This window comes from Pteronotus mesoamericanus, unplaced genomic scaffold, assembly GCF_021234165.1.
Source record: "Pteronotus mesoamericanus isolate MK-2021 breed Mesoamerican mustached bat unplaced genomic scaffold, CSHL_Meso_final contig_74, whole genome shotgun sequence".
Classification (NCBI taxonomy): Eukaryota; Metazoa; Chordata; class Mammalia; order Chiroptera; family Mormoopidae; genus Pteronotus; species Pteronotus mesoamericanus.
Window position 1 is genome coordinate 8,077,508 of NW_026555247.1, and position 9,475 is coordinate 8,086,982.

Consider the following 9,475-nt stretch of genomic DNA (forward strand, 5'->3'; position numbering starts at 1 on the left):
GAATTTTCTAAGCTCCTAAAAACCATAACAACAATATCCTGTTACTTTGCATAGCATAAAATGAGTTAGACACTTGCTATGACCTTTATATAATAATTATAACTCAAATTAGTTACTTTTTTTGAGCACTTGTTCTGTACTATTGTAATAAGTGTTTCACCTAATAATAATCATATAAATAATACCTAATATTCACTAGGCATTTAAAATTTGCCCACTTTTACTTGTATTTGTCCTATTTGATCATCCCATTGGTGTTGGAAGTTGAGGCTCAAAGGGAATGTGACCTGACTAAGGCTACACAACTCTTGTACAAAGCTGGGATTCCAACTTAGGTCTAACTCCAAAGATTGTGCTTTTAAGCACTATACCTTTCTGCTTGTATAAGAAATCAGAGTTTTTCATGGGGGGTTATCAGGGGACATCGAACGTTCTTACAGCTTAGAATGACTCTGGAGATAAAGGGCTATCTTAGGGCAGAGAATATCTATTTTGACCCACTCAGGGTTTAGCGGTCTGAATTTCACCTGCCCTACAATCTGCATCCCCTCAACACAAGCTTCCTAGTGGTTACAGTTTGAGGGTTGCTATGTTCCTTGATCAAATCCAGAATTAGAAATCCTGCCAGTTTGGAGCACACACCCATTCCTACCTCCCAGTTGCAACCAACTACCCTATAGTGGGATGGGCATATCCCCTGGAGAGACTTGATTTAAGTAATAACTTCAGTGATGGCAGAGGTGCAATCACTTACTCTTGTAATTTCCAGGAGCTGAAGCAGATCTCCCTTTCCCTTGTTGTGTGGATTAAATGAAAATATGCATATAAATTATTTAGCACAACAGCTGGCAAATAGTTGGTATTTAATAAGTGTTATTTGTTAATGTCCTTAATTTTTCCTAAACTCCCAGTTTTCTCTAATTCAGAGTGAGTAAGAAGAAAAGTTCATCTTCATGGATTCGGAAATCTGATAAATGTCCTATGAATTTAGACCATGGCCCTGACTGGTGTGGCTCAGTGGGTTGGGTGTTGTCCTGTGAACTGAAAAGTTGCTGGTTTGGTTCCCGGTCAGGGCATATGTCTGGGCTGCAGACCAGGTCCCTGGTTGGGGACCCGTGAGAGACAGCCGCTTGATGTTTCCCTCCCTCTCTTTTTCCCTCCCTCCCCCTCTCTATAAAAATAAATAAATTTTTAAAAAGACCATGGAGGAATGAAGGATCGGGGTGAGGGGAGAAGGACAGGGTGTGGACTCTATTAGCCATTAGGCTCCTTTAGCCATGGGGTTTCAGAAGCCTTTGTGAAGGCAGCCGAGAGTCCACAATCATTATTTTCATGAAGGTTTGTAATGGAGGACACAAAGACTTTACCATTCTCACTGCTCCCACCTGGTATCTAAGTATTGTCCTCCCTTTCTGGACACCAGAAAGACTCTGGCAAGAGCCTGAGTATCCACAGCCAGGCCTTGCTTGTTCATCCAGGGCCAGCCTCAGATCCGCATGCTTAGACAAGTCAACTATCTGTCAAAGTAGCTCCTCCTTGCCTTGTCCCTGAATCCTGAGAAAACAATCAGATGCTTAAGAGGGTGTGTTGCAACTCAGTGCTTTTTCAGCTCCAATAACTCCATTTCTGCAAAAGTTGTTCAACCTCAGAATGATCTTTTCACCAACCTCAGTTTCTGCAGGTTGAAGCCTTCCTGTGACACATCCAAGGCAGGCTGAAAGTCAAGTGGTGTCTCCAGTACAAATTACCCAGAATGCTGGGGATGATGTGTAATCCTGTGCCTGAGCCCATTAGCTCTCTTAGCTGTGGTGATGGAAACCAGGTAGCTGTCTGCTTTCAGTCACACATGGCTCTTGTTCATAGAGCACAGTGCCAGACAGCTGTGGAGAACCTTTTAGTCAAAGAAATTGTTTTGAAGGAATGAGTTGTACTGCAAAGCTGTGAAGCCTGGAACCACAGGCAGTTTTCTCATAAAACCAAGAAATACAGCCCCATTCTCCATAGACAGGGGCAGCATGTGACCAGCTTTATTGCCAAACCTTTGAGCCTAGTGAGTCACCATTTAACTTCAGTGGTTCTTCCTCGCTAACCTGTTGCATGTGTTGTTCACCTCCAAGCAACTTTGTAGTTAACAGAGAGTTAATGGCATGTGTCTGGTGGGGAAGCAATATAAGATTTGAGGTATTAGTTTTTTCTTCTTCTTTGCCTCCATTGTTCCTCCTGTTGCTAATGTACTATCTCCATACCTTTCCCCAGTGCCACCTGTTGTTTAATCAGCATTACTTCCCACAAATCCTCCTAATAGGAAAGAGGAAGTATCTGAGAGAGAAAAATTTAGGTCCAGTCTAAGGCTCTAGGAGGGCAGGACTGTGGTCTAAGGTGCTCATCACTGCATATTCAGAGCCAAGAACAGTGATGAAATCAGAACAAGATCCAAATGCAAATTTATACTAAACTAGGGTCTCTTGAAACTCATTACCTGAATGTATGAGCTACAGAAGTTACTAGGACCACATCCTCTTTTTTTATAGACAGATGTCCTGCCTATCTACAAACGTAGATCACCTCCTATAATAAGTAAGTTTCACTTTAGTTTACTATTTAAAGAAGGTTAACATTGCAGCAAAATTATATTGTGATGAATAGTAAGAAAAATAAATTTGGTCTTTGTCCCCATTCCTGGCACAGACCTCCTAAAACCCTTTGATTTTCCTAAGGGACTAGAGTATGAATGTGCCTTTTGCTATGTTAATGAGGGGGGTGGAGGATCATTGCCAGAGGATCCAACCACATCGTTAGAAGGTTCAAATTTGTCAGCCCTGACCTCTGGGGAGCAGAGAGGGGATGGAAATTGAGTTTAATCACCAATGGCCAATGATTTAATTAATCATGCCTATGTAATAAAGCCTCCATCAATGATCTCACCTATAACTGGAACCTAATCAACAAAACAGACAAGCCAGCAAAATATAACCAGAGACATTGAAATAAAGAACAAACTGACAGTAACCAAAGAGGAGAGGGGAAGGGGATAACAGGGTAAAGAAGGGGAATGGTTGTCAAGGAACATGTATAAAGTATCCATGGACAAAGCCAAAGGGGGAACAGATTGAGGGTGGGAGGTGGGGGAAAGTGGTAATGGGAAAATGGAGACAACTGTACTTAAACAACAATAAAAAAATGTAAAAAAAAAAAAAAAAGACCAAAAGATGGGGTCTGGAGAGATTCCAGGTTGGTGAAGGCATGGGGATTAGGAGACAGTGGTGTGCCTGGAGGGCGGATGGACGTTCCCTGACCTTTACGACATACCTTACCCTATGCATGTCTTCCACCTGGATGTTCCTTTTTAAATAAATTGGTGATCTAGTAAGGAAAATGTTTCTCTGAGTTTTGAGAGATAGATGCTCTTGCAAAGTAATTGACCCCAAGGAGGGGTTTGTGGGAACCTCAGATCAATAGCTGGTAGGTCAGAAGCCCAGATGACAGCAACCTGGACTTTCAGTTGGTGGCTGAATGGGGTGGAAGTAGTAGTTTTATGGGACTGAACCCTTAATCTGTGGGATCTAATGCCATCTCCAGGTAGATAGTGTCAGAACTGAATTGAATCATAGGACACAAGCTGGTGTCAGAGAATTGCTTGGTGATGTGGGGGGAAAAACAAATACAATGGAATTAGTGTCAGAATTAGAATACTTAATATTTTACTAAACAAATCTTATGTTCTCTCACAAATGTTAGTTACTAACACTTCTTTAAAGACATTTCAAAGTTATCTACTTTATGACTAGTGGGTCTTGCCTATATTCCTTCAATTATCACACACACACACACACACACACACGCGCGCGCGCACACACACACATACACACACACACAGCCCCCTTCCTTTAGTGTCACAAGGCATCCTTCCTTTGCTTGAGAATCTGAGAACTCCCTCTTTCTGTTGACCATAAGACAGTTCTTGGAAAGAGTCTTGGATTACACTCATGTATCAAAGAAAGTCTGAGATTGGTGAGTAAAATAACATATTAAGTTTGTACAGTGTCTTGGGTTGGAGTCCCTAAAAGTAGACCCTGATATGAAGATTTGTGTAAAATTAATATATAAAGGAAGTGCTCCCAGCGAACCTGGTAAGAAAAGGGGGACTAGGTTACGGACGGTGGGGTAACCAAGCACTGTGTGATTTCAGCTGAAAAGTCCCACAGAAGAAGACTTCAAATTCTGGGGAATTTCAGAGCCTAAGCTATGCCTCAGAATTGTCCTGCTCTAACACAAGGGACTTTCATACTCTTGCCCCTATCAGTCATTGGTTAAGGGATGCACCGGGGAGAATGTCAATTCCTTGTGAACATGAGCAAAGCAGTTACAGTGGTCTGTGTGGTCCCCCAGAGGAGAACCACGGGTGTGCTGAGTGAGCGGGGAGGGTGGGTATGAGAAACACAAAGTGAGATCCAACGGGATCTGTGCGGAGCACCTCTGTTATCCACAGCACTCCACTTCTGGCTTATAAGCATGCCCCTCCTGTAGTCCTACAACACAGCTCTGAGAGAGTAACAAGAGCCTTTCAAAAAGCCTGACTCTACGGTCTTATTTCCCAGAGCTGTGTAAATGCTTTCAGGTGCCCAGTAAGAGTCATTTAAGTGAAATGTGTTGAAGGAGTCCTTGCTTAAAATTCTCCACTACTCTTTGCCTAATCCATGGCCTCAAATTCCACTGTTAGATATTTCTTTGGCCTGGGGCATCTCCTATTAAAATATTTTGTCTGGAAAGGGAAATCCACTAACTTAATGACAGCGATTACCCCGTCATGAGGTGTAATTGATCAGATTCACTCGCCAGCCCGCTTTAAAGAAAACAGGCCTTGACGTGGTCATACATGACACAGTGAAAGTGGAAGGGGGAACGAAGATCAGGAGAGTGCCCAGGTTTGGGGCGCTGTCTGGAAGGCAGCCATAGAAGAAGAGGGCATGATGCAGGTACCACACAGGGGCAGGAGAAAGGGGAGGTGGAAGGGAAAGGATTTGGGGAGGGAGCAAATGGAGCATGAGATAACTGAATGCCAGGCAGACAAGAGTACTTTCCTGAATGCTTTTTGGCCAGTCTATTGGGAGAAAGCTTATCCTGCATTTGTTAACTTTCCATCCTACATTTGTGATCTTATCCTACACACTTGTAATTTGTAGAGGGAATGTACAGCCTTTACAGACAGAACTCTGACAAAATAACTCCAGCCTTCCCCACATCTCTTCAGGAATTCTCTCCTAGGTCTCCAGATTAGGTTAGTTGCCTATTCAACATATACTCTCCTCCTCCTTCATAGGAAGACCGTGATTTTGTTGGACGTGTCAGTATGCCCACAAAAGTATTTTCACCTCCCTAAACTTTCTTTCAGCCACAGAGAGGTAGCCATTTGATTTGGTTCTGGCTACCAAGATCTAAGTGGCAGTCCCTGGATAGGACTTCTGGTGAATCTTCTTGAAGGGGACAGCTTCAAATGACAAGTATCTTTTCAGCTTTGCCTTTTGCTCTTTCCTTTTCCTTCCTGGAACATAGAAGTGATGACTAGAGGGGGGCAGCCATCTTGTGTCCATGAAGGCAAGAGCACAAATTAAAGGGGATGGAGCAGAAAGGTGAGAGGAATTGGGATCCCTTAAGGTCTTGAGGCACTGGAGCTGACTCTGGATTGCCTATTTCTGGACAACTTGTCAAGTGAGATTGAGACTACCTATTTGGTTCCATGATTCTTATGGAGTTCCTGTTACATAGGTAATCCTAACTGCCAGAGGTAAGGATAAGAGAAAAAGTGGTTTCTTGGTTCCCTCTCTCTTTTGAAGTGGCCTTTCCTCAGGATACATTCGTTCTTTCTCTTTGCACTGTGCTAACTATGCAGGTGCTGCCCTAGTTCCTGGCAATGAAGTGTAGTCTGCAGCTTGAGTGGGCAAATTCAGTTCAGAGGGGAAAATATGAGGAAGTCCAATTGTTGCTGCACATCTAAACCCACTATATTCTCCAAAACAGCCTTTCCAGAGAGACAAAGCCGATATGTGTTCCATCTGCCTAATTTCTGTGTTTGTCTCTCAATTAGTCCATAATTTGGAGAAGGATCCCATAAAAGGAACTTTGGTTCCCTCACACTCCAGGACTATTCTGCTGACTGTCAAACCTGGCTAAACAGTTCTGTGAAGCTGTTTCTCAGAAGTCCAGAACCCATGTAGCCACTGAGAGAGGAATAGAGAGTAAATATGAGGCTCCTTGGTGCAGGGACCTCCTGCCCTATACCGCACACGTAAATGCACAAAGCACACAGAATGCTTCCACACAAATATTCTCATTCAACAGCTCCAGAGATTTCTCTCTGAGAGGTGTGTGCTTCACAAGCCTGTGTATGGGATCGAGTCCACTTACCAGTGGGTGTCTGATCGAACACTTTCTTATTCAGTTTTGCCCAATCCACTAGATATAAGTTCTACAAGGACCTAACTTGTTCTGAATTATTTACCATTGTTCCCAGAGGCTGGAATGGAGCCTGAATCAGGGTTAGTGCTCAATAGATTTTTTTTATACTTGTTAAATGAATGAATAAACAAATAAATCATGTCACCTCAATAGCTAAATTATTTAGCCAGTCTCTATCTAAGTGGAAACTAATTTTGGATGATTTTTTTTTTTTTTTTTTTACTTTTCAGTCAACTCAGCACTGCTCTTTAATGATTCAGCCTCTTGAAAGTACCTTCTAATGGGTTAGGTTATTTTGTTTATTCTGCTTTGCTCAATCACAGATAAATTTGCATTCGATTGGACCTAAATGGTTGGCAAAGACCCATTCTTGGCTAAGACCCATCTAATCATAACAAGACAGGCTGAATTTGGACCTGTTTCTGCAGAAGTAAAAATATTTCCCACATATATCCAATTATTTATTTATGAATGGACTGTTCTATTTAAATACTATCTATTTGTTTTGATTTCCTTTTTTCTTCAGCTTTCCAGCACTTGAGCCTTTCTTCTAGTAAATGGTTGTAAGGGTGATGGAAAGGAGATGCATCTCAAACCAGTTCATTTTTCCAAATAAAAGTGGTTCCGTTGTCTTCAGCTCCTACCACACTGAACCATGAAATCTACTTTCTCCTGCTCCTATGCTTGTTCTATGCTGTTCTCGCCAACTGAAATGCTGGCTTTAGCTTGTCCGCATGTACAGACCCTGTCCAAAGGCTGTTTTCTTTGTGAAAACTTGCTATAGCCAGAGTTAGGTGCTCTCCTCTCTTTCTGCTCCCAAAGGCACCGGGTTTGAATGTCTTTTAGCACTTACCACATTTTGATGAAAGCTCATCATAGTGATTGAGCACATACATTCTGGGTTCAAATTCTGCCTGCTTAATGGCTATATTACCTGGAGGAAATTACTTTATCTCTGTCCTACTTCAGTTTCTCCTCTGTTAAAAAAAAAAAGAAAAGCAGTAATACCTACCTAATAGAGTTGTCACTATTCAATGAGTTAATACATAACATGAAAAAAACCATATAAAGTAATGTTCAGCATATAATTAATGATCAGTAATTATTACCTCTTTAAAACATTATTATTGTTCTTTTAAATGTTTACTTCACCAACTATTATCTCCCATGGGGCTTGATATATGAATTTGGCCTCTTCACACTTCCAAATCCTAAAGCAGTATCTGGAACACAGTTGAAATTCTATAAATACTGAATCAATGAATGAAAGGTAGCCATTGACTATGATGATAAAAGTGAGATGTAGGTTGAAAGTGAGTTGGATCCCATGGAAACTCCTGTATGGGCTATTTTCTGTAACTGATTTGGTGGCCATGGGAAAATGGCCTGCTGTAGGCAGTGGAAAAGGCCCAGAGTTATCAGTTGAACGAGAGTCACACCAGGGGATCATGCCTCTGAGTCCCAGACTCCCACCCTCACTCATGGGTAATGTTAAACTCCAAAGTCACTTCCAAGGTCGGAAGAGGGATGACTTCATCATGTGGCCCACTGTGGTTGACAACGGTGCTCATTGTAGTCACCAAGGCACTTAATATGAGCACATAACCCAGGCTGGTTTCAGTGGGGCTGGGGTCACAGCTTACCTCTGCCTATCCTAGTGCTTGTCATATAAGTAATTGGAGGAGTTGGTGTCTAGTAAACTATTTCACAGGTCATTTCCATCCTCCATGTGGCAGATCTCCATTCTCCCCTTCTTCATTGCCAATGGAATTGTAATTTCCTTCTCAGCTCATTAATATGTTTAGCCCAATACACTGGATCATCCCAAGACAAATGGAAAGGGTAGCTCTGTGTCTGTTCTGACCTTTCTTCTTTCTCTTACTCCGCCTGCACTAGTCCATTTCCATGAGTAGAAATGTCCTACTGGTCCCAGAATCCTGAGAGCATATGGAGCAGACTGGAAACCAACCGAGGGCAAGCCGAGATCAGCATAATCCAGTAAAGTCCTTGAGTCACAGCAGGGTCCAGGGCTCAGACAGTAGCCTAGCTCAGATGAGTAGCAAGCAAGACCTCGACCCACTGACTTAATTAAAGCCACCCCAAATGACAGCAGGTAAGTGTGCAAAAAACAAATACTCATTGCTGAAGCCACTGAGATTTTGTGGTTGTTTTTATGTAGCACTGTTACAGTGATGCATGAGTAATTAAGAAAGAGAAGAAGCTGGCACACAGACTAATTTTACCTTCTTTGTTCTTTTGTCAGAGCTGCCCACACTATGCCATAAAGTCCTGTGGTCCATGGCTTACAGAGCAGGGGAAGCTGCAACCTGCCCATATTTCCATTTGTAACACATTTGAGACTCAGAGCAAATCCTTGTGCATACTTTCCCACAGAGGGGAAGAGGAAAGTTGGGAGAATCCCTTCTCAATGATAAGTGGTATTGGAAATGCCTCAACCAATCAGGATCTATGCAAGTTGAGAATGACACCTTTTGGTCAGAGAGACTGATCGCTTTGAGCATTGTGGGTAAAGCTCCAATTCTTTTCCAGAGGCAACGTGGTGAAGTGGAAGGTATAAATTTGAAGAACTGGGATCAATATGATTTATTTGGAACCTTGCCTCTACCAGGCATGACCTTGGTCAAATTATTTAACATTATAGATATTCAGTTTTCCTCACTAGCAAATAAGGAGTAGTGATATCGCCCCTGCACAACTATTTTGAGGAATAAATGAGGTAATGTGTGCTGATTCTCTGTTTCATAGTAGATGGTCAATAACAAAAAGTAGTGATCTGTATTGTTTTTCACCACATTTATCATTTTCCTGTTCCCATATCAAAAGGATATAATCGCTCTGATGACATAGAAGCATGTACATGTTAATTCAACGATTTTAAGCATGGTAGGATACATCCAGCTTTCCCAGCACTGGGCTAACCCTGCTCCATATCAGATGGGTTACACTGGAGAGTGTGAGTGATGCTCATTCCCTCCTCACCTGGGTAGCATGGTGGGAG